We start from the raw sequence: 24,236 nt of genomic DNA, 5'->3' as shown, positions 1-24,236 counted from the left end.
GATTCCAAGTTCAGGAAGGAGTACAAGGCTCCGAATTGTCACCCTGCTTATTTAACGTCTATGCAGAATACATTATGAAAAATGCTGGGTTGGATGAATCACAGGCTGGAATCAAGAATGCACAGAGAAATATCAACAACCTCATAAATGCAGATGATAAACTTTAATGGTAGAAAGTGAAGAGGAATTAGAGAACCTCTTGATGAAGGTGAAAGAGGAGAGTGAAAAGGTGGCTTAAAACTCAACATTCAAAAAACTAAGATTATGGCACCTGGTCCCATCACATCATGGCAAATAGAAGGGAAAAAGTGGAAGCAGTGAAAGATTTTAATTTCTTGGTCTCCAAAATCACAGGGATGGTGACTGCAGCCATGAAATTAAAAGACGCTTGCACGTTGGAAGGAAAGCTATGACAAACCTAGACAACATGTTAGAAAGCAGAGACATCACTTTGCTGACCAAGGCCCTTATAGTCAAAGCTATGGTTTTTCCATTAGTCCTATATGGATGTGAGAATTGGACCATAAAAAGGCTGAGGGCTGAAGAATTGATGCTTTCAAATTGTGGTGCTGAAGAAGACTTGCTAGTCCCTTGGACAGCAAGGAGATCAAACCAATCAATCGTAAAGGAAATCAACCCTGAATATTCATCTAAAGAACTGAGGCTGAAACTCCAAAACTTTGGCTACCTGATGTGAAGATCTGATTCATTGGAAAAGACCTTCATGCTGGGAAAGATTGAAGGCAAAAGGAGATGGGATGGCAGAGGATGAGATGGTTAGATAGCATCACTGAATCAATGGACATGAAACTGAGAAAACTCTGGGAAAAAGCAGAGGACAGAGAAGCCTGCATACTGTAGTCCATGGGGACAAGGAGTTAGACACGACTTAGCGAGTAACAACAACAAGTACTAAAGTTGCACAGTGGAGGAGCTGTAGTGATGATGAAAAAAAAAGTCAAAGTGGTCTCCTTCGGGGGTGTGATATTTTAGTTATCTATTCAAGCAGAAGCAGAAGATACTAAGAAGAGGTGGCAAGAATACAGAGAAGAACTACACAATAAAGATTTTAATGACCTGGATAACCACGATGGTGATCACTCACTTAGAGCCAGACACCCTGGAATGTGAAGTCAAGTGGGCCTTAGGAAACATCACTACAAACAAAGCTAGTAGAGGTGATGAAACTGCAGCTAAACTATTTCAAATCCGAAAAGATGATGCTGTAAAAGTGCTGCACTCAGTATGCCAGCAAATGTGGAAAACTCAGCAGTGGCCACAGGACTGGAAAATGTCAGTTTTCATTTCAATCCCAAAGAAAGACAACGCCAAAGAATGTTCAAACTACTGCCCAATCTCACTCATTTCACATGCTAGCAAACTAATGCTCAAATTCCTTCAAGCTAGGCTTCAATAGTATGTGAACTGACAACTTCCAGATATACAAGCTGGATTTAGAAAAGGCAGAGGAACCAGAGATCAAATTGCCAACATCCTTTGGATCACAGAAAAAGCTAGAGAATTCCAGGAAAACATCTACTTCTGCTTCATTGACTACTCTAAAGCCTTTGATTTTGTAGATCACAGTAAACTGTGGAAAATTCTTCAAGAGATGGGAACACCTGACCACCTTACCTGCCTCCTGCAAAACCTGTATGAAGGTCAAGAAGCAACAGTTAGAACCAGACATGGAACAATGGACTTGTTCCAAATTGGGAGAGGAGTACATCAAGGCTGTATATTGCCACCCTGCTTATTTAACTTATATGCAGAGTACATCATGCAAAATGCCAGGCTGGATGATGCACAAGCTGGAATCAGGATTAGCAGGAGAAATATCAATAACCTCAAATATGCTGATGACAACACCCTTACGCCAGAAAGCAAAAAGTAATTAAAGAGCCCCTTGAAGAAGGAGAAAAAGGAGAGTGAAGAGTCTGGCTTAAAAACTCAACATTCAAAAACAAAGATCATGGCATCCAGTCCCATGACTTTATGGCAAATAGATGGGGAAACAATAGAAACAGTGATGGACTTTATTTTCTTGGGCTCCAAAATTACTGCAGACGGTGACTGCAGCCATGAAACTAAAAGATGATTGCTCCATGGAAGAAAAGCTCTGACAAACCTAGGCAGCATGTTAAAAAGCAGAGATGTCACTTTGCCTACAAAGGCCCATATAGTCAAAGCTATGGTTTTTCCAGTAGTCGTGTATGGATATGAGAGCTGGATAATAAAAAAGGCTGAAGGTCGAAAGCCTGATGCCTTCAAACTGTTGTGTTGAAGAAGACTCTTGAGAGTCCCTTGGACAGGAGATCAAACCAGTCAGTCCTAAATGAAATCAGTCCTGAATATTCATTGGAAGGACTGACGCTGAAGCTGAAGGTCCAATACTTTGACCACGTGACGCAAAGAGCCGACACATTGGAAAAGACCCTGATGCAGGGAAAGATAGAAAGCAGGAGAAGAAGGGGATGTCAGAGTATGAGATGGTTGGATGGCATCTCAGACTCAATGGACCTGAGTGTGAGCAAGTTCCAGGAGATGGTAAAGGACAGGGGAGCCTGTCATGCCTCAGTCCATGGGGTTGCAAAGTGTCGGATACAACTGAGCAACTGAACAACAAGTTGCTACAAGACAATATTATCACAAACTCAGTGACTTAAAGCCATGCATCGGTCACAGTTTTTATGGGCCAGGAGTCTGGGATGGCTTAGACGGTCCACTAAAGTCTGCAATTAAACCGCTAACCAGACTGTTCATCTGAAAATTTATGTAGGGGAAAGATCAATGTTGACGCTCACAAGGTTGTTGGTGGAACTCAGTAATCTGCAGGCTTTGGGCCTGAAGACTTCAATTTCTTCCTGGCTATCATCTAGTGGGTACTCTCAGTTCCTGGGAAGCTTATAATACGGAAGCTTTCTTGTCCGAAACCATCAAAGAAAAGTTCCCTAGAAATCTTTGGTAACATAATAGCAGAAATGACATCCTGTCCCCTTTTCTGTTTTCTGTTGGCTATAAGTAAATCATAGGTCCCTCCCATACTCAAGGGGAGGAGATTTTATAAGGGCATGAGTACTGGGAGGTGGGAATTATGGGGACACCTTGCAGTCTACTCATCACAAGTGATGGGAAAAAAAGTTGAAAAACATTGTTCTAGAGAAAAGCACAGGAGAATGTCTTCATGATTTTGAGGTAGGCAAAGATTTCCTAAGCAGTATACAAAAAGCACTAAATCCAGTAGAAAGAAAAAAGAAGATAAATCAGACTACATTAAGAAGTTCTATTCAAGAGACTGCAATTTTGCTTTTTATTTTGTACCATTCAAGTATTGTTTGAGAACACAGAGTAGTAAATTCGATCAACTTTCCTCTTAGAAATAAAAAATGAGTTTACAAAAAAAAAAAAAAACAACAGAGGTTCTATTCATCAAAAAACCCATTAGGAGAAAGAAAAGACAAGCAACAGAATGGGAGGAGACATTAAAACATAGATATCTGATAAAGAAGACAAAGAACATTTTTCCAGAATATGTACAGAACTCTTGTAAATCATGGAACCAGAGAAATGGGCAAACGGCTTGAATAGGCATATCATAAAAAAGATGATCTAAATGTCCAATAAACATGGTAAGGTATGCTATATCATTCGTCATAAGGAAAATGCAAATCAAAAACACACCCAACAGGCTAAAAATAAAAATTTTTGCAAAGATACAGAGCAAATAAAACTCTTAGACACTGCTGGGGTAGTGTGAATTTGTAAGAATTATTTTTGGCAGTGGCCCTTAGCAGTAGATCCTTGCCAGTATTTGCTAAAAGTGAACACATGGATACATCTATGGTCCAGCAATTCCATTGCTAGATATGTATCAATAGGATATCATGACATACCAAAATACTCATGGCAGCAACATGCATAATAGTTTAAGTTGGAAATAACCCAAATATTCATTAACAATTGAACAGATATATAATGGTATATTTACATAATGTAAATCTTTATAGCAAAAAGAGTAAAAGATTTATTGCTTCATGCAACAGTAGAGATCTCATAAAATATTATTGGGCAAGAGTATAAACTATGAGATTTCAAAAATATATGTTTCAAAAATAAATTAATCTATGATGATAGCAGTCAGAATAATGATTTCCCTTGGAGGCACAGGGGCTAGTCACTAGTAGGGATCATGAAGGGACTTCTGGAGAGCTGGTATTGTTCTATTTCTTGATCTGGATGCTGGTTTTAAGGATTTGTTCACTGAACTGCCCACTAGGGTTTATGTACTTATCTGCATATTTGTTGTGCTTCTGTAAAAAGTTTACTTAAAATGATATTCATTGAATTACTAAAACCCAAATAAAAAATCTAAATCACCTGTAGACAGAGAAATACAGATTAAAGTAATAATGAAATGTCACTTCATTCAACAACATCTATTCCTAGAGGATATGTGGAGGAAAAGAAACTCTAACATATGGCAAATGAAAATTTACAGCTAGTATGAAAAACAACCTATGAAATTAAACTATATATATATATAAAATTAAAAAATATATATATATAAAATTAAAAAATATATATATATAAAATTAAACTCTATATATATACACACACACCTATAACCTAGTACTCTCACTGCTGGGAATCTGACCATAACATTAAGTGTATCTAAGGACATATATTCAAGGGTATTTATAGCAGCATTGTTATTATGGAAGACAAACTGGAAGCAAAATTAATGCCTATAAATAGGGGAATAACTGAGAAAATATGATTTGGCCATATCATGGAATATTCTGCAGCTTTTTTAAAAAAATTTATTGTAATTGGAGGCTAATTACTTTACAATATTGTGGTGGTTTTTTACATACATTCACATGAATCAGCCATGGGTGTACATGTGTTCCCCATCCTGACCCTCCTTCACACCTCCCTCCCCATCCCATCCCTCAGGGTCATTCCAGTGCACCAGCCCTGAGCACCCTGTCTCATGCATCAAACCTGGACTACTGATCTATTTCACATATGGTAATATACATGTTTCAAGGTTATTCTCTCAAATCATTCCACCCTTACCTTCTCCCACAGAGTCCAAAAGTCTGTTCTTTATATCTGTGTCTCTTTTGCTGTCTCACATATAGGGTCATTGTTACCATCTTTCTAAATTCCATACATATGTGTTAGCATACTGTATTGGTGTTTTTCTTTCTGACTTACTTCGCTCAGTATAATAGGCTCCAGTTTCATCCACCTCATTAGAGCTGATTCAAATGCATTCTTTTTTAATAGCTGAGTAATATTCCATTGTGTATATGTACCACCATATGCTATCTTTTCCATTCGTCTGCCAATGGACATCTAGGTTGCTCCATGTCCTAGCTATTGTAAACACTGCTGCGATGAACATTGGGATACATGTGTCTCTTTCAATTCTGGTTTCCTCAGTGTGTATGCCCAGCAGTGGGATTGCTGGGTCATATGGCAGTTCTAATTCCAGTTTTTAAGGAATCTCCACACTGTTCTCCATAGTGGTGGTACTAGTTTGCATTCCCACCAACAGTGTAAGAGGGTTCCTTTTTCTCCACATCCTCTCCAGCATTTATTGTTTGTAGACTTTTTGATAGCAGCCATTCTGACTGGCATGAGATGGTACCTCATTGTGGTTTTGATTTGCATTTCCCTGATAATGAGTGATGTTGAGCATCTTTTCATGTGTTTGTTAGCCATCTGTATATCTTCTTTGGAGAAATGTATGTTTATTTCTTTGGCCCATTTTTTTATTGGGTTGCTTATTTTTCTGGAATTGAGCTGCAGGAGTTGCTTGTATATTTTTGAGATCAATTCTTTGTCAGTTGTTTCATTTACTATTATTTTCTCTCATTCTAAAGGCTGTCTTTTCACCTTGCTTATAGTTTCATATAAGGAACTTGCTTATAGTTCCTTCATTGTGCAAAAGGTTTTAAGTTTTGCAGCTGTTTTTTAAAAACAGTATTAGAAATACACATTTTGCCCTAGAGAGACTTACATGAGGTTGTGTTGAGCAAGAGGTAGAAAAAATGACAGGGAAACAAAACCTTTTATTATGTATATGAATGTGTGTATGTGCATGCATATGTAAATGACCACATAGAAAAAAATATGAAAGGTTTAAATGTCTAAAATGTTTCTAATCATTTTAGACATTAAAAAAATTTAATCCAGGGTTGTGACTCCAATATTTACTTCTAAATATGATTGAGCTATTTATCTTTGCTTTATTTTTATTTAATACTTAAAACATTTTTACTTAAATTGTTTCTCTTTAAAATGTTCAATGCGATGCTTATGGTTTGCCCCACTTTTCCTTGCTTTATTTGAAAACATAGCATACATTGCCAACTGAGAGCTCAACCATCTGCTCACTTAGCTTCAGCTCTCCACACTGACTGGAATTTGCATGTGCTAAGGCAGAGCTTGGGTCTAGTGTTTACCACTGTGTCTCCAGTGTCTGGAGGGCTGTCTGGCAAACGGTAGGTGCTCAATCAATGCTTGAGTGAATTTAATTTAATGAATACCTTTTCTAGTTTGACTTCTCTATGCTTGAGTTCATTTCATTTGCTCAAGAATTTGTCTAGCACGTGTTTAAAAAGTGCTTACTATGCTAGAAACAGGAATAAACACGGAGGTAGAAATAGGAACAAAGAAAGGCAGAAGACATAACCCATTCTCCCAAAGTAGCAAACATTCCAACTGGAGAAGAGATAAAGTCACAACAATATGACAGTGCTAAGCATGATAGACTAATGGAGTGCCATGGAGGGGCACTTCATTCCTAATTCAGTCTATTAGGAAGTACAGGCGTGTGGAAACTTCCAGAAAGCAGTAATCCCATGAGGGAAGATGTCAAGGCTGGAAGGGAACAGCTCTGGGGGTAGTGAGCAGGGTCCCATGACTGGAGTCAGGGTGCTGAAGGGAATATCACAAGGAGCTTGGCTGGAAGCAGCTGGAGAGGAAGTCTGACAAGGATGAGCCAGGAATGGTTTCCAGGTCAGCATGAAGCTCAGTATCAAGTCGCTTCAGTACAGACATGGCTGACTGTCCATTGAGGGGTCCTAGTAGAATTACTGTAGATCTCTTGTTCTGCTGCCTCTACCAAAGTTGAGCTTGAGAAGAATGGGTCAGGGCAGCATGGTACTAAATCCTCAACACCCATTTCCAGCAGAGTTTTCTGAGTTAGCATTCTCTTTTAAATTATATTTGGGCCTCAGCAAGGAGAGTTTTGCTCAGGGAGGGTGAGATGCAAAGCCTTGAGATGCTGATACAGGACCCAGTTCTGTTGGTTTTCATCTGAAGAGAGCTTCTGAGGGCCATTGGTACATCAGATTCCTAGGTCAGGGTTGTTTTCTCATCTCTGAGTCAGTGATGAGCTGAGAACTCCTCTTCCTTATGTAAAAGTTCTATCTGTACACCTTATATGAATCCTGACAATTTAGTGGTAATGGCTTTTGCTTAGTGCACTAATTCAGCTTTCCCAGCCCTCTTGGGGTCAGTATTAATAGTTACTGTCAATTGAGTAACTACTGTAGGTCATTCAATTTTCACAAGAATCCTGTGAGGTAGTCTAGGTTATTATCCCCATTTCCCAGATGAAGAAACAGACTTGGAAGGATAAGTAACTCACATGAATCTATGCAGCCAGAAGGTCATATAGTTGCATTCCCTGACATCCTAGGCTTTACAAATTCAGGAAGCCACACCTGCTATGCTTCCCCTTAATCCCTGATTCATAGAACTCTAAGCTACTGTCCCTCCCCAGCTCTGTCTGGACTTCCTGGGGAATATTGGTGTGCTCACCAAATGCCTCCTGAGTTCTTCCCACCTCTAGGTGTCATCTGCCCCTGGAACACTCCTTACTCTTCTGAATGTTGTCTTTATAGACTCAGGATCTTCTTCCCTCAAGATGCTTCCCTTCTCCAGGAACCTACACTTCCCCAAGAGTGAAAAAGCCTTCCTGTCTTTCCTCTGTTGATTGAAATGTAGGCTGTGACAGGTGTTTCTGCATGAACGTCTTATACCCAATGTAAGTGATGGCTACCCTAAGGCCACAAGCCCAGGCCCCTTCACTGAGACCCACTACTGCCCTGCTCTTTCTCTTGATACTGGCCCTCCTTGTTAGGATAGAGGCCAGCCTCCCTGCCTTGCTACCTGGTACCAGGTCTATCCTAAAGGAAGTATTCTTGAGCCTCATAGCCCAACCCAAAATCCAATTAAGCCATATCTTGAGACCTACAGCCAGGAGGCAGTTTTCCCTCACTCAATTCTAGCACCCACCTTCCAAGGTCTTATTTTTTAACCCTGTGATTAACCTTTTGCAAGCATGAGTGACAATGAGAAATCAGCTTCCTTTGAGAAAAGCCCAACCCAACCCACAAGGATATGATCTTGCCCTTTGACCTTTAAAAGTATCTGAACCCAAGTTAGAAATCAAGATCTTTCCCAAATTCTAACTTATTTAGTGTTAAAAAAAAAAATACCATCTGTGAGCTATCAAAAGTCCAAACCAAACCATTCCTTTCTCCTCTTCCCCAGCAATGTGTTGACCAGACTTGCACAGGCTTTCTGTCATTTTCAGGGTCTCCTCCAAGAAATGCTTCCTGAGAACAAGGGATATTATACCAAGAAAGACAGCCTAATCCAGCAGTTGTGAAAGAGGTATTTCTTTAAAGGAAGTGTTTCAGCAGAGGTGTAACTCTGTCCACCCTCCCCACCTCCATCATTCTTGTTCAAGATAGCCTGTTAACATTGTTATGCAGAGACTTAGCTCTTTGGAAATCTATTCCTTTTGCTTTACTTAATCACAGGGCTATTGCCCAATAATTAATCCAAGAACCTACCTCTAGCAACAAAGAAAATCACCTGAACCTTAGAAACCACAGCTGTGTTCCAGCTTTGATCCTTTTTACCAAGACAATGTAAACTACAGGGCCAATCCTCAGCTTGAGAATCAAGCTTAGAATGTCTTGGCCTTCTCTTCCCTCATGAGAGGAAATCTCTGAAAGGAGGGCGTTTCCAAAGCAGATGGTCTCGAAGTGATGGTTGCTCACATCCCAGCATTCTATGTCCCAGGCACCATACCACATATACTCTCTTGTTTTTCAACAAAGAGAGTGAAACTCAGAGAGGTTAAGTGGTTTTTCCAAGATAACTTGGATATCCAGTAGATGAACCGTCAGTCTGACTCCAGCCCCCTTAACTGCAGCCTACAGGTGGGGAGCGAGAACCCAGACTGGGGCGGAGAGTCACTGAAGAGTCACTCTTGCTCGACAGTCGACTGTGGATACCACGACATTCTCCTGGTGCAGACTTAGAAGCCCAAGTGCCTCCATGGTTCTTAGAGATAGCTCTGTGATGAGTCCTCTATCTCCCCCACTCTCAAGGGGAATCACTGAGTGTGGTCCCTTTGGTTCACTTCTCAACACTCTTGATTCTTCTGGGTCTGGCTTATCCACCAGGGCTGCAGATGCTCACTCCTGATGGCTAAGTGGGTCCTGCCATCACTGCAGTTTCCTGTCAACGATGTCTCTCTGGAGCCTGCAGGAGCAAGTTGGGGAAAGGGATTGGTCACCAGGAAGAGGAGAAAGGAATTCAGTCCAACTCCATAGAAGTTGCCAGCTTGATTCATTTCTGTTTTGCTTTCTCAACCGTCTTTTCTCATTCCCATGGAGCTCTCCGAGTGTTCTCTTTTCCACTTGGTTTACCAAACATCTTGACTAATTGTTTTGGATACTGAGGTGGAGTCTGTCAACTCTTTATGGTATTTATTAATCAGGCCCATCAACACTGTGTTTATTAGACACTCCTTTCATCTGTAGTATTGGTTGAGTAAGTGTATTGCTGTGCTTAGTCGCTCCGTCGTGCCTGACTCTGTGACCCCAGGACTGTAGCCCGCCAGGCTCCTCTGTCCATGGGGACACTCCAGGCAAGAATACTGGAGTGGGTTGTCATGCTCTCCTCCAGGAGATCTTCCCAACCCAGGGATCCAACCCAGGTCTCCTGCATTGCAGGCAGATTCATTGCCATCTGAGCCACCAGGGAAGCCCAAGTTAGTGCCCCTTTATTTAATATCTTTTACACAAGAGGTAACTTTGAATGAATTCATGTCATAGATGAATTAAATCTCAGAACACAAAATACCATTGCAAATGTAATTATTAAGCTATGATCAATAAGGTTTGAGAATTCTTAGAAAACTAGAGATGGGCACAAAACAGGAGACCAACAGATGTTGAATATTTTTCATGTAGGAAAGATAGATGGTATGTGGGAATTGCAGACTGATAATTGTGACACCTGTTACCAGCAAAACACCAGAATGAACTAATAAACAGATTCTGCACACTAAATTACTATGCATAAACATGGGTTCTCAAGGAATGAATAGCTCACACCAAATGCATGGATGCTAAGTCACTTCAGGCGTGTCCAGCTCTTTGTGACCCTATGAACTGCAGCCTGCCAGGCTTCTCTGGCAATGGGATTCTCCAGACAAGAATACTCAAATGGGTTGTCATGGTCTTTTTCAGAGGATCTTCCCAATCCAGGGATGGAACCCATGTCTCTCTCTTTTATTTTTTTTAGTTTTTTAAAAATTAATTTCTTTTAATTGGAGGATAATTACTTTACAGTATTGTGGTGGTTTTTGCCATACATTCACATGAATCAGCCTTCGGTGTCCTGAACCCCCCTCTCACCTCCCGCCCCATCCCATCCCTCAGGGTCGTCCCAGTGCACTGGCCCTGAGTGCCCTGTCTCATGCATCGAAACTGGACTGGTGGTTTATTTCACATATGATAATATACATGTTTCAATGTCAAATCATCCCACCCTCGCCTTCTCCTCCAGAGTCCAAAAGTCTGTTCTTTACATCTGTGTCTCTTTTGCTGTCTCGCATATAGGGTCATTGTTACCATCTTTCTAAATTCCATATATATGCATTAATATATTTTATTGGTGTTTTTCTTTCTGACTTACTTCACTCTGTATAATAGGCTCCAATTCCATCCACCTCATTAAAACTGATTCAAATATGTACTTTTTAATAGCTGAGTAATATCCCATTGTGTATATGTACCACAGCTTTCTTATCCCTTCATCTGCTGATGGACATCTAGGTTGCTTCCATGTCCTAGCTATGTAAACAGTGCTGCAGTGAACACTGGAGTACATGTGTCTCTTTCAATTCTGGTTTCCTCGGTGTGTATGCCCAGCAGTGGGATTGCTGGGTCATATGACAGTTCTAATTCCAGTTTTTTAAGGAATCTCCACACTATTCTCCATAGTGGCTGTACTAGTTTGCTTTCCCACCAACAGTGTAAGAGGGTTCCCTTTTCTCCACACCCTCTCCAGCATTTATTGTTTGTAGACTTTTGGATAGCAGCCATTCTGACCAGTGTGAGATGGTATCTCATTGAGGTTTTGATTTGCATTTCTCTGATAATGAGTGATGTTGAACATCTTTTCATGTGTTTGTTAGCCATCTGTATGTCTTCTTTGGAGAAATGTCTGTTTAGTTCTTTGGCCCATTTTTTTTTTTATTGGAACCCAGGTCTCTTATGTCTCCTGCATCGGCAGGTGGGTTCTTTACCACTAGTGCCACTTGGAAAGTCTATTGATTACTTGATTTATGAGTTAGAGACCACTATGAGCAAGGCTTCTCCTGGCTTTAGTCAGGCATTTGCCAAAATCTTTCTGGAAATTTTAGTATGTGAGATAAAGAAATGTGAGTTGGTTACTGATCCATTAAGTAACATGTAACTGACTAAAGAACTATCCCAAAAGGACAACTCAAACAAGAGTATTTATGACATGCCTATCAGATTTGCACAAAATGCCAAATGGGAGGGATAACTAATAATTTAGATGACAAAATTGGGATTCTGAAGTCTCTTGATAGACTGAACATGAACTAAAATTCACTGACTAAGTGAATGGAAGTAATGAAAAGTTTTTCATTTAGGTAACAAGAAAGCAATCATATAAGCACAGTAAGAGCTGACATGAGTTAGAAGTAATTCCTTGTTTTAGATGGGCATGCTTTGGGCTGCATGTAACAAAAACATATGTTCAAGATGGATAAGGCAAGTTATCATTTCCTATAGCAAAGAAATAGAGGGAAAGTATCTGCAAGTGTGAAAGTTTTACTGCTCTGAAAGTAAAGCAATTCTCAGCCAATGGGGATGGGGTGGGCATGGTTTCCCCCAGGGAATATTTAGCAATGTCTGGAGATATTTTTGGTTGTCACAATGGGGGGTTGTGGGGGGGATGCTACTGGTATTTAATGGGGAGAGAGAGTTCAAAGGTGTAAACAATCCTACAAAGTATAGGACAGCTTCCACAACAAAGAATTATTTAACACAAATGTCAATACGGCTAAGAAACTCAGATTTAGAGTAATCTACACCTGGGGGTTTCCCCAGTGGCACAGCAGTAAATAATCTGCCTGTAATGGAAGAAACACAGGAGACTAGAATTCAGTCCCTGGGTTGGGAAGATCCCGTGGAGGAGGAAATGGCAACCCACTCCAGTACTCTTGCCCAGAAAAATCCCAAAGTTGGACGTGACTGAGAGACTTAACAAGGCCTGAGGGAGTTAAAGGATTGCCTTCCCCAATGTCACAGAGAAGGGGGTGGATATGTGAGCAAAACTGGGTTTGTTAGGAAGGGAGAGGGGACGAGATGAATATTGAGGAGTCTGTTACAGAGACTGTGAACTCATATTAAAAATATCTATTGCTTTTGTTGACTAATAATAATTGATCATAATCCAGGGTCATTGCTAGTCCATAGAAGGTCTCTGTATGAAATAGAAAAGGCACCCCCTTCCTCAGACACTTTACTGCCATCTGCTGGAAATTATTATAACAAATCTATAAATCTACAGTCTGTTGTAAACAGAGCCCCCTAGAGTTGTGCAGTATGTAAACTCACAATATATTAGAGCACCCCTTGTGTGAGTCTGGTATGATCCAGTTCTGTAAAATGGCAGTCAAAGAAGCAGTTTAGGTCTTCAAAACAGGACCTGTGTGTCCCAAGTAAGGAAACTGAAAAATCTCACTGTATTCTGTATTAGACCATAGCTGGAATTCATGGTTAAATTCTAGGTTTCATGGTTTAAGATTTTTAAAAAGACCAAAGAAAATTGGTCAGGATAAGTCAAAATACACTTAAAAAAAAAAAAAAAAAGGAACTGGAATTGTAGAGCCTGAGCAAGAAAACACAGGAAGTGAATTGGAGAGTCCTCCACAGTTAACCGAAGGGTGTAAACAGACAGATATCAGGTTAAATCTGTATTTCTCCAAAGGACAAAACTGCATCCAGTGAGTGGAACCATAGAATCATGAGATATCGAGGCTCAATGGTCAATTAACCAACTTCCACAAATAATGTCTACATTCCTTCTACAGTGTTTCCCAGGAGTCACCCAACTAGGGCCCCTTCAGTCAATCCTAAAGATTTTCTCCATTACACTGAACTCTGTCTCCTTTGACTCCCATCCATCTTCCCAGTCTCCTTAGCTGCTCTCTGATGACAAACAGGTTTCAGAGAGTCAGATTTGCTTTACCCAAGGAAGATTTTCTGCCACGGTCTCCAATTAAGGCCTTCAAATATTTGTCAGGATCAAATTCCTCATCTTGAAAAACAAAAATGTTTTATCTACATCTCCAAGTTCTTTCATAGTATCCAAGTGGAGTATGGTCTCTGGGTTGCAGAATCAAGAGTATGATGTTCAAACATAGAACTATTTCCTGCCAGGTTTTCCTTCCCAATTCCTAAACCGCCTTGTACATATTTGCATAATTTGGCACTTGAATTGACCTTAATTAATCAGTCCCCAATTGACAAACGTTCTGGTTATTTTCAATTTTTACTATTTCAAACCATACATATAAACATCCATATATATAAATTGTAGGCACTTATGTAAATATTTTTATAGGTTGTGTGTGTGTGTACTCAGTCACTCAGTCGTGTCCACTATTTGCAACCCCATGGACTGTAGCCTGCCAGGCTCCTCTGTTCATGGAATTTTCCAGGCAAGAAGACTGGACCAGTAGCCATTTTCTGCTCCAGGGGACCTTCCTGACCCAGGGATCAAACACACATCTCTTGCATCTCCTACATTGGCAGGCAGATTCTTTACCACTGAGCCACCTAGGAAGCCCATTTTTATAGGTTAAGTTTTCAGAAATGGAATTGCTGACTGTAAGGGACAGACACTATAAATTTAGTCTCCTTAACAATTTACATCAATATTCTTAATCCTTTCTATCAAACTGATAGATTTATATTTTAATTTGAATTATTTTGATTATTAGTACACTTGTGCATCTTTTCTTACATTTCCTGAATTACTTTTCATAATCTTTCCCTTTATTCTATGAGTTATCAATATTTTGTAAAACATTTATGTATTCTGATTGATATATTAATATTAATATATATGAGTATTAATGATTTTTCTGGTATATGTATTACAAATGTTATTTGCAGTTTTGCATTTATCTTTTAAAGTCTATTGAGGTCTTTCACTGGACAGAAATGTTTCATAAAATCTGACATTATTTCATTTTATAACTTTTAGATTTTAAGTTATGCTTAGAGAGGTATTTCAAATTAAAAGGTTATGTAAGTATTCTCCAAGATGCTTTATATTTAATTAATAAAATTTATTTTTGTATATGGTGTCAAATAGCTATGTTGTTGTTGTTCAGCCAGTAAGTCACATCCGACTCCTTGCAACCCCATAGACTGCAGCACACCAGGCTTCCCTGTCCTTCACTATCTCTCAGAGCTTGCTCAAACTCATGTTCATTGAGTCGGTGATGCCATCCAGCCATCTCATCCTCTGTCACCCCCTTCTCCTCTTCCTCTCAATCTTTCCCAACATCAGAGTCTTTCCCACTATATCGGCTCTTTGCCTCAGGTGCTCAGAGTATTGGAGCTTCAGCTTCAGCATCAGACCTTCCAATGAATATTCAGGACTGATTTCCTTTAGGATTGACTGGTTGGATCTCCTTGCCATCCAAGGGACACTCAAGAGTCTTATCTAGCACCACAGTTCAAAAGCATCAATTCTTCAGTGCTCAGCCTTCTTTATGGTCCAAATTTCACATCCATTCATGAGTACTGGAAAAGGCACAGCTTTGACTAGACAGACCTTTGTCGGGAAAGCATGTCCCTGCTTTTTAAAATGCTGTCTAGGTTTTTCATAGCTTTTCTTCTAAGGAGCAAGTGTCTTTTAATTTCAAAGCAGCATGTCCGCATTGATTTTGGAGCCCAAGAAAATGAAATCTGACAGTTTCCACTTTTCTCCCATCTATTTACCATGAAGGGACAGGACTGGATGCCATCATTTTCACTTTTTTGAATGTTGAGCTTTAAGTCAGCTTTTTCACTCTCCTCTTAGACACTATTTTTTCCTTTTATTATTATTACTTTTTCTTAATTGGAGCATAATTGCTTTACAATGTTGTGTTTGTTTCTTCTGTACAACAATGTGAAACAGCTGTATGTATACATATACCCCTTCTTTTGTGAGTCTCCCTCCCCCAGAGCCCCCAACCCACCCATCTAGGTCATCACAGAGCACTGAGCTGAGCATCCTGTGCTATTCGTTAGCTTCCCACTATGCCAGTAATGGGAACAGTGTCAATAGCTACTCTCTCAGTTTGCCCCACCCTTTTCTTCCCTCCCTGTGTCCACAAGTCTGTTCTCTACCTATGTGTCTCTATTCATGTTGTGTAAATAATTCATCTGCAGCAGATTTCTAGTTTCCATTATATATGCATTAATAATGATAGCTGCTTGTACCTTTCTGACTTACTTCACCCTATATAACAGACTCTAGGTTCATCCACATCACTACAAGCGAATGGATAGCTACATATTTTAGCATCATTTATTTAAAAGATTCTTCCCCTATTAATACGATTTCAACCTTTTCACACTTATTTCTTTTAATGTGTATGTACATCCATCTATTTTTATACTCTCTACTGTTTCTGATAAATCAAATTTTTCTGTATATCTGTCATACAATTTTTAAATCTACCCATCCAAAAACTTAATGTCTCTCCATTTATTAATTCAAATTTCTATACTCCTTTAAAAAGTATATAACTTGTTTCATGTACATCATATACATTTCTTGTTAAACCTGTTACTGTTAAACATACTCTTTGAATGACTTTTTTTTTTAACTTTTATTTTCTAACAGATTGTTCTTGATATTTAGGAAACCCACCTGAATTATGAGCAATTTCATCATTCTCAGAATTTAACTTTTGTCACATAATACTCTGCCATCTATTGAGATCATAATTTTTCTTTAATCTATTAACATAAACTATTGAATTATCTAATACCGAATCACCCTTGAATGTCTGGAATGCTTTGTTACTGTTCAGTCACTAAGTTGTATTACCCAGCTCTTTGCAACCCCATGGATTGCAGCATGCCAGGATTTCCTGTCCTTTGCTCTCTCCCAGGGTTTGCTCAAATTCACGTCCATTGAGTCGATGGTGCTATCCAACCGTTCCATCCTCTGCCACCCCTTTTTCTCCTGCTCTCAACCTTTCCCAGCATCCGAATCTTTTCCAATGAGTCGGTTCTTCGCATCAGGTGGCCAAAGTATTGGAGTTTCAGCTTCAACATCACTCCTTCCAATGAATATTCAGGGTTGATTTTCTTTAGGATTGACTGATTTGATCTCCTTGCAGTCCACTGGAGTCTCAAAAGACTTTTTCAGCATCACAATTTGAAAGCATCAATTCTTCAGCATGCAGCCTTCTTTATGGTCCAAATTCCACGTTTGTACATGACAGTGGGGAGACAGTGGAAACCATGTCAGACTTTATTTTTGGGGGCTCCAAAATCACTGCAGATGGTGACTGCAGCTATGAAATTAAAAGACGCTTACTCCTTGGAAGGAAAGTTATGACCAACCTAGATAGCATATTAAAAAGCAGACATTACTTTGCCAACCAAGGTCTGTCTGGTCAAGGTTATGGTTTTTCCAGTGGTCATGTATGGATGTATGGATGTGAGAGTTGGACTGTGAGGAAAGCTGAGCACTGAAGAATTGATGCTTTTGAACTGTGGTGTTAGAGAAGACTCTTGAGAGTCCTGTGGACTGCAAGGAGATCCAACCAGTCCATCATAAAGGAGATCAGTCCTGGGTGTTCATTGGAAGGACTGATGCTGAAGCTGAAACTCTAATACTTTGGCCACCTGATGCGAAGAGTTGACTCATTGGAAAAGACCCTGATGCTGGGAGGGATTGGGAGCAGGAGGAGAAGGGGACAACAGAGGATGAGATGGCTGGATGGCATCACCGAATTGATGGGCATGAGTTTGAGTAAACTCTGGGAGTTGGTGATGGACAGGGAGGCCTGATGTGCTGTGATTCATGGGGTTGCAAAGAGTCGGACACAACTGAGATACTGAACCGAACTGAACTGACTGGTAAAACTACAGCTTTGTCTCTACAGACATTTATAGGCAAAGTGATGTCTCTGCTTTTTAATACACTGTGTAAGTTTGTCATAGCTTTTCTTCCAAGGAGCAATCATTTCATATGTCTTCAGTCACCATTTGCAGTGATTTTGGAGCCCAAGAAAGTAAAATCTATCACTATTTCCACTTTTTCCCCATCCATTTGCTGTGAAGTGATGGAACTGGATGCCATAATCTTAGTTTTTTGAATGTTAAGTTTCAAGCCACCTTCTTCACTCTCCTCTTTCAACAAGAGGCTCTTTAGTTCCTCTTTGCTTTCTGCCATTAGGATGATATCATCTACATATCTGAAGTTGTTGATATTTCTCCTAGCAAACTTGATTCCAGCTTGTGATTCAACCAGCCTGGCATTTTGCATGAAGTACTCTGCATGTAAGTAAAATAAGCAGGGTGACAATATACAGCCTTGATGTACTCCTTCCCCAATTTTGAACCAGTCTATTGTTCCATGTTCAGTTATAACTGTTGCTTCTTGACCTGCATATAGACTTCTCAGTTCAGTTCAGTTCAGTCTCTCAGTCGTTTCTGACTCTTTGCAACCCCATGGACTGCAGCATATCAGGCTTCCCTGTCCATCACCAACTCCTAGAGCTTACTCAAACTCATGTTCATTGTGTCAGTGATGCCATCCAACCATCTCATCCTCTGTTGTCCACTTCTCCTCTGCCCCTCAATCTTTCTCAGCATCAGGGTCTTTTCCAATGAGTCAGTCCTTTGCATCAGGTAGCCAAAGTATTGGAGTTTCAGCTTCAACATCAGTCCTTCTAATGAATATTCAGGACTGATTTTCTATAGGATGGACTGATTGGATATCCTTGCAGTTCAAGGGACTCTTAACAGTCTTCTCCAACACCACAGTTCAAAAGCACCAATTCTTCAGTGCTCAGCTTTCTTTATAGTCCTCTCACATCCATACATGACTACTAGAAAAACCATAGCTTTGACTAGACAGACTTTTGTTGGTAAAGTAGTGTCTCTGCTTTTTAATATGCTGTCTAGGTTGGTCATAGTTTTCCCTACAAGGAGCAAACATCTTTTAATTTCATGGATGCAGTCACCATCTGCCATGATTTTGGAGCCCCCAAAAATAAAGTCTCTCACTGTTTCCCTTGTTTCCCCATTTTTTGCCATGAAGTGACTGGTTTCTCAGGAAGCAGTTAAAGTGCTCTGGTGTTCCCATCTCTTTAAGAATTTTCCAGAGTTTGTTGTGATCCATGCAGTCAAAAGCTTTAGCTTAGTCAATAAAGCATAAATAGATATTTTTCTGGAATTCCCTTGCTTTGTCTGTGAGCCAACAAGTGTTGGCAATTTGACCTCTGGTTCCTCTTCCTTTTCTGAATCCAGCCGTGCATCTGAAAGTTTTCAGTTGAAGCCTAGCCTGAAGGATTTTGAGCATGCTTAAGGATTTTGAACTGTTTAAACTTGATATTTCTCTCTATTTAAAATCAGTTAATATTTACTAAGCACTTAGAAAGTTTCTAGCACATAGAAATTTTTTAACAAATTTTAGAAGTTTTTATTATTGCTAGTAGTACTAGTAATACAGTAGTAATAGGTAGTATTCAGTCATCCACTGTGTGCACACCTCTGTGTTAGATACCTTAGACTTATTATCTTTTTTCCATCTCCACAGAAGTTCTATGATGAAAGTATTCCTGTCTCCATATTGTAGATAAAAAATTTGAGACTCAAAAAATAACTGACTTGTCCAAAGTCATGTAATTAATAAATAATGAAGCCAGGAGCCCTCTGTCCTCACCTTAAAATAAGTAAATTAGCAAGAATTAACAGAGGAAAGGGTTAGACATTGACTGCAGGATGAGAAGGGCATTAAATTCAATTTTTTTTTATAATTAATTTTTATTGTGGTGTAGTTGCTTTACAATGTTGGGTTAGTCTCTGCTGTTTAGCAAAGTGAATCAGCTACACGTATACATAAATATCCCCTCTTTTTTGGATTTTCCTTCCCATTTAGGTGACCACAGAACATTGAGTAGAGTTCCCTATGCTATACAGTAGATTTTCATTATTATCTATTTTATACATAGTAGCGTATATATGTCAATCCCAATCCTCCAGTTCATCCCATCCTTCCTTGCCCCTTATTTTTCTCTTTTAAGACAAAAGTAAAAGCTGGTTCTTTGAGAAGATAAATAAAATAGACAAACCATTAGCCAGACTCATCAAGAAAAAAAGGGAGAAGAATCAAATCAAGAAAATGAGAATTGAAAATGGAGAAATCACACAGACAACACAGAAATACAAAGGATCATAAGAAACTACTATCAACAATTATATGACAATAAAATGGACAATGTGGAAGAAATGGATGAATTCTTAGAAAAGTATAACCTTCCAAAACTGAACTAGGAAGAAATAGAAAATCTTAACAGACCCATCACAAGCACAAAAATAAAAACTGTAATAAAAACTCTTCCAACAAAGAAAAGCCCAGGATCAGATGACTTCACAGGTGCATTCTACCAAAAATTTAGAGAAGAGCTAACACCTATCTTACTCAAACTCTCCCAGAAAATTGCAGAGAGAGGTAAACTGCCAAACTCATTCTATGAGGTCACCATTACCTGAATACAAAAACCAGACAAAGATGCCACAAAAAAAGAAAACTGCAGGCCAATATCACTGATGAACATAGATGCAAATGTCCTCAACAAAATTCTAGCAAACAGAATCCAACAACATATTTAAAAGATCATACATCATGACCAAGTGGGCTTTATCCCAGGGATGCAAGGATTCTTCAATATTTGCAAATCAATCAATGTGATACACCACATTAAAAAATTTAAACATAAAAACCATATGACTACCTCAATAGATGCAGAGAAAGCCTTTGACAAAATTCAACATCCATTTATGATTTAAAAAAAAACAACTCCAGAAAACAGGCACAGAAGGAACATACCTCAACATAATAAAAACCATATATAATAAACCCACAGCAGACATTATCCTTAATGATGAAAAACTGAAAACATTTCCCCTAAAGTCAGGAACAAGACAAGGGTGCCCACTCTCACCACTACTATTCAATGTAGTTTTGAAAGTTTTAGCCATAGCAATCAGAGAAGAAAAATAAATAAAAGAAATCCAGATTGGGAAAGAAGAAATAAAACTCTCACTGTTTGCAGATGACATGCTCCTCTACATAGAAAACCCTAAAGACACAACCCAGAAAATTACTAGAGCTAATCAATGAATATAGTAAGGTTGCAGGATATAAAATTAATACACAGAAATCCCTTGCATTCCTATACACTAACAATGAGAAAGCAGAAATTAAAGAAACAATTCCATTCACCATTGTGACAAAAAGAAAAAATACTTAGGAATAAGTCTACCTAAAGAAACAAAGGACCTATATATAGAAAACAATAACTACTGATGAAATAAATCAAAGATGACACAAATAGATGGGGAAATATTCCATGTTCATGGATCAGAAGAATCAACATAGTGAAAATGAGTATACTACACAAAGCAATATATAAATTCAATGCAATCCCGATCAAGCTACCAACAGTTATTTTTCACAGAACTAGAATAAATAATTTCATAATTTGTATGAAAATACACACACACAAAAAAAACCCCAACAAACCTTGAATAGCCAAAGTGATCTTGAGAAAGGAGAATGGAACTGGAGGAATCAACCTGCCTGACTTCAGGCTCTACTACAAAGCCACAGTCATCAAGACAGTATGGTACTGGCACAAAGACAGAAATACAGATCAATGGAACAAAATAGAAAGCCCAGAGATAAATCCACGCCCCTATGGGCATCTTATCTTTGACAAGGAAGGCAAGAATTTACAATGGAGAAAGACAATCTCTTTAACAAGTGGTGCTAGGAAAACTGGTCAACCATGTGTAAAAGAATGAAACTAGGACACTTTCTAACACAATACACAAAAATAAACTCAAAATGGATTAAAGATCTAAAAGACCAGAAACTATAAAACTCTCAGAGGAAAACATAAGCAGAACACTCTCTGACGTAAATCACAGCAGGATCCTCTACGACCCACCTCCCAGAGTAATGGAAATAAAAGCAAAAATAAACAAATGGGACCTAATAAAACTCAAAAACTTTTGCACAACAAAAGAAACTATAAGCAAGGTGAAAAGACAGCCTTCAGGAGGGAGCAACGGACAAAGAATTAATCTCAAAAATATACAAGCAGCTCATGCAGCTCAATATCAGAAAAATAAATGATCCAATCAAAAAATGGGCCAAAGAACTAAACATACATTTCTCCAAAGAAGATGTACAGATGGCTAACAAACACATGAAAAGATGCTCAACATCACTCATTATCAGAGAAATAAAAATGAAAACCACAATGAGGTACCATCTCACACTGGAGAGGATGTGGAGAAAAGGGAACCCTCTTACACTGTTGGTGGGAAAGCAAACTAGTACAGCTACTATGGAGAATAGTGTGGAGATTCCTTAAAAGCTGGGACTAGAACTGCCATATGACCCAGCAATCCCACTGCTGGGCATACACACCAAGGAAACCAGAATTGAAAGAGACATGTGTACCCCAATATTCATTGCAGCAGTGTTTACAATAGCCAGGACATGGAAGCAACCTAGATGTCCATCAGCAGATGAAGGGATAAGAAAGCTGTGGTACATATACACAATGGAATATTACTCAGCTATAAAAAGGAATGTATTTGAGTCAGTTCTAATAAGATAGATGAAACTGGAGCCTATTATACAGAGTGAAGTAAGTCAGAAAGAAAAACACCAATACAATATATTAACGCATATATATGGAATTTAGAAAGATGGTAACAATGACCCTATATGTGAGACAGCAAAAGAAACACAGATATAAAGAACAGACTTTTGGACTCTGTGGGAGAAGGTGAGGGTGGGATGATTTGAGAGAATAGCATTGAAACATGTCTGTTACCATATGTGAAATAGATCACCAGTCCAAGTTTGATGCCTGAAATAGGGCACTCAAAGCCAGTGCCCTGAGACAACCCTGAGGGACGGGATGGGGAGGGAGTAGGGAGGGGGGTTCAGGATGGGGGACACATGTCCACCCATGGCTGATTCATGTCAATGTATGGCAAAAAACACCACAATATCATAAAGTAATTATCCCCCAATTAAAATTAATTAATTAATTAAAAAAAACTTATGTGGTTATATTGAAATTTTCAATGATTTATTTAAGATTTTTACATGTCCATAAATTTGTTCATGTTTTAGTCCTATCTTTGTCCAATTTTTATTATTAGGGTTAAATGAGTCTTATAAAACTAATCTGGAAGGGCTTTATCTCTAAATATAGATAAGAAATATTTGCCTTTTGGAGTTCTGATAGATACAATTCATTTGTAAAACCATCTGCCCTGAGGTTACATATTTTATTATATTTATACTTTCTTCAGTGCTTATTGAGCTTTTCAGTCTTCTGTTCTCTCTTGAACCAATTTTGCTATTTACATTTGCATTTACATTTTGTTATTTACATTTGCATGAAAAGTGCCCACTTCATCTAGAATTTCAATTTTATAGACATAAATCTATACATAACACTGATTTTAAAGAACTTTCCCTCCATATATGTAATTATATCTGCTTTCTTATTTATAAAATTGTGTTTGTATTGTTTTTCACTCTTTTCTTGTTTTCTTGCCAGTCTTAAAAGGGATTTTTTCTGTTTTATAAAACTTCTGAAAAAAAAACTCAACAGGAATAGCAATCACATCTGCTCAGTTCATCTCAGGATCCCCAGCTTTGTGCAGTACCTGGTGCAAGTTTGGCAGGCAAAAAATATTACTGACAAGGTAAATCAATAGAGTTGTGTTTTGCCTTTTTATGTCAATTCTTTTCTTTTTTCTTTCTCATGCACCAATTTCTTTCTCCTACTTTTATTGTTTGATGTTTTATTGCTTCTTTTCTACTTTTTGAAACAAAACTCTCAGACAGTCCCTTCCAATCTTTTATTTTTAATAAAATAATTAAGACAATGAATTCTACTCTGGGTACAGATTTGGCTTCACCTCATAAGTTCTGATATATTGGGTTTTTTCGTTGTTAATTTTTAGATGGAATTATCTTCTTCATTTCTTCCAGAAATCTCTATAAATGCCTTCTCTTTCCATAGCAACCTCCTCTGATTATCAGTGCTTTTATGGACTTTTCCTAACTCTTGTTCTCATTGGTCATTTCAACGCGTCTTTTGGAGTTGAGAAGTGCCATCTGGAGCTGCATCATGATGGCCCAGCACTCAGCTATGGAGATCAGGATGTGCAAAGGTAAGCCATATGAATGTGCATAGCCTATCAAGAGGAGACAGTAACAGCTGGACCATTGGTATCATTGGTTGAAGGGGTGTGGCCTAGTTTGGGAGATGCTGGTTGGTAGAGGCCAGATCTTGAAGAGCTGGCATAAGATGCCAAAGAGTCCAAGCTTTGTTCTGTAGACTGGAAGTTGTAGAAATGGCAGTGAGGTAGTTGGGTTTTGTGCTTTAAAATGTGACTGTGATGACAGGGTGGAGGACGTTGGATACATGCTAAGGAGCGGAGTCGGGGAGGAAACAACGGCACCAGAGGACGTAGGAGCTGCTGAGCACCTGAGCTAGGGCAGGGGCCTGGGACATTGACAGCACCAGATGGATTCCAGAGATAACAGGG

Source organism: Odocoileus virginianus, chromosome 2 (assembly GCF_023699985.2).
Source record: "Odocoileus virginianus isolate 20LAN1187 ecotype Illinois chromosome 2, Ovbor_1.2, whole genome shotgun sequence".
NCBI lineage: Eukaryota > Metazoa > Chordata > Mammalia > Artiodactyla > Cervidae > Odocoileus > Odocoileus virginianus.
The sequence above is the reverse complement of the archived record's forward strand: the minus strand, read 5'-3'. Positions refer to the sequence as shown.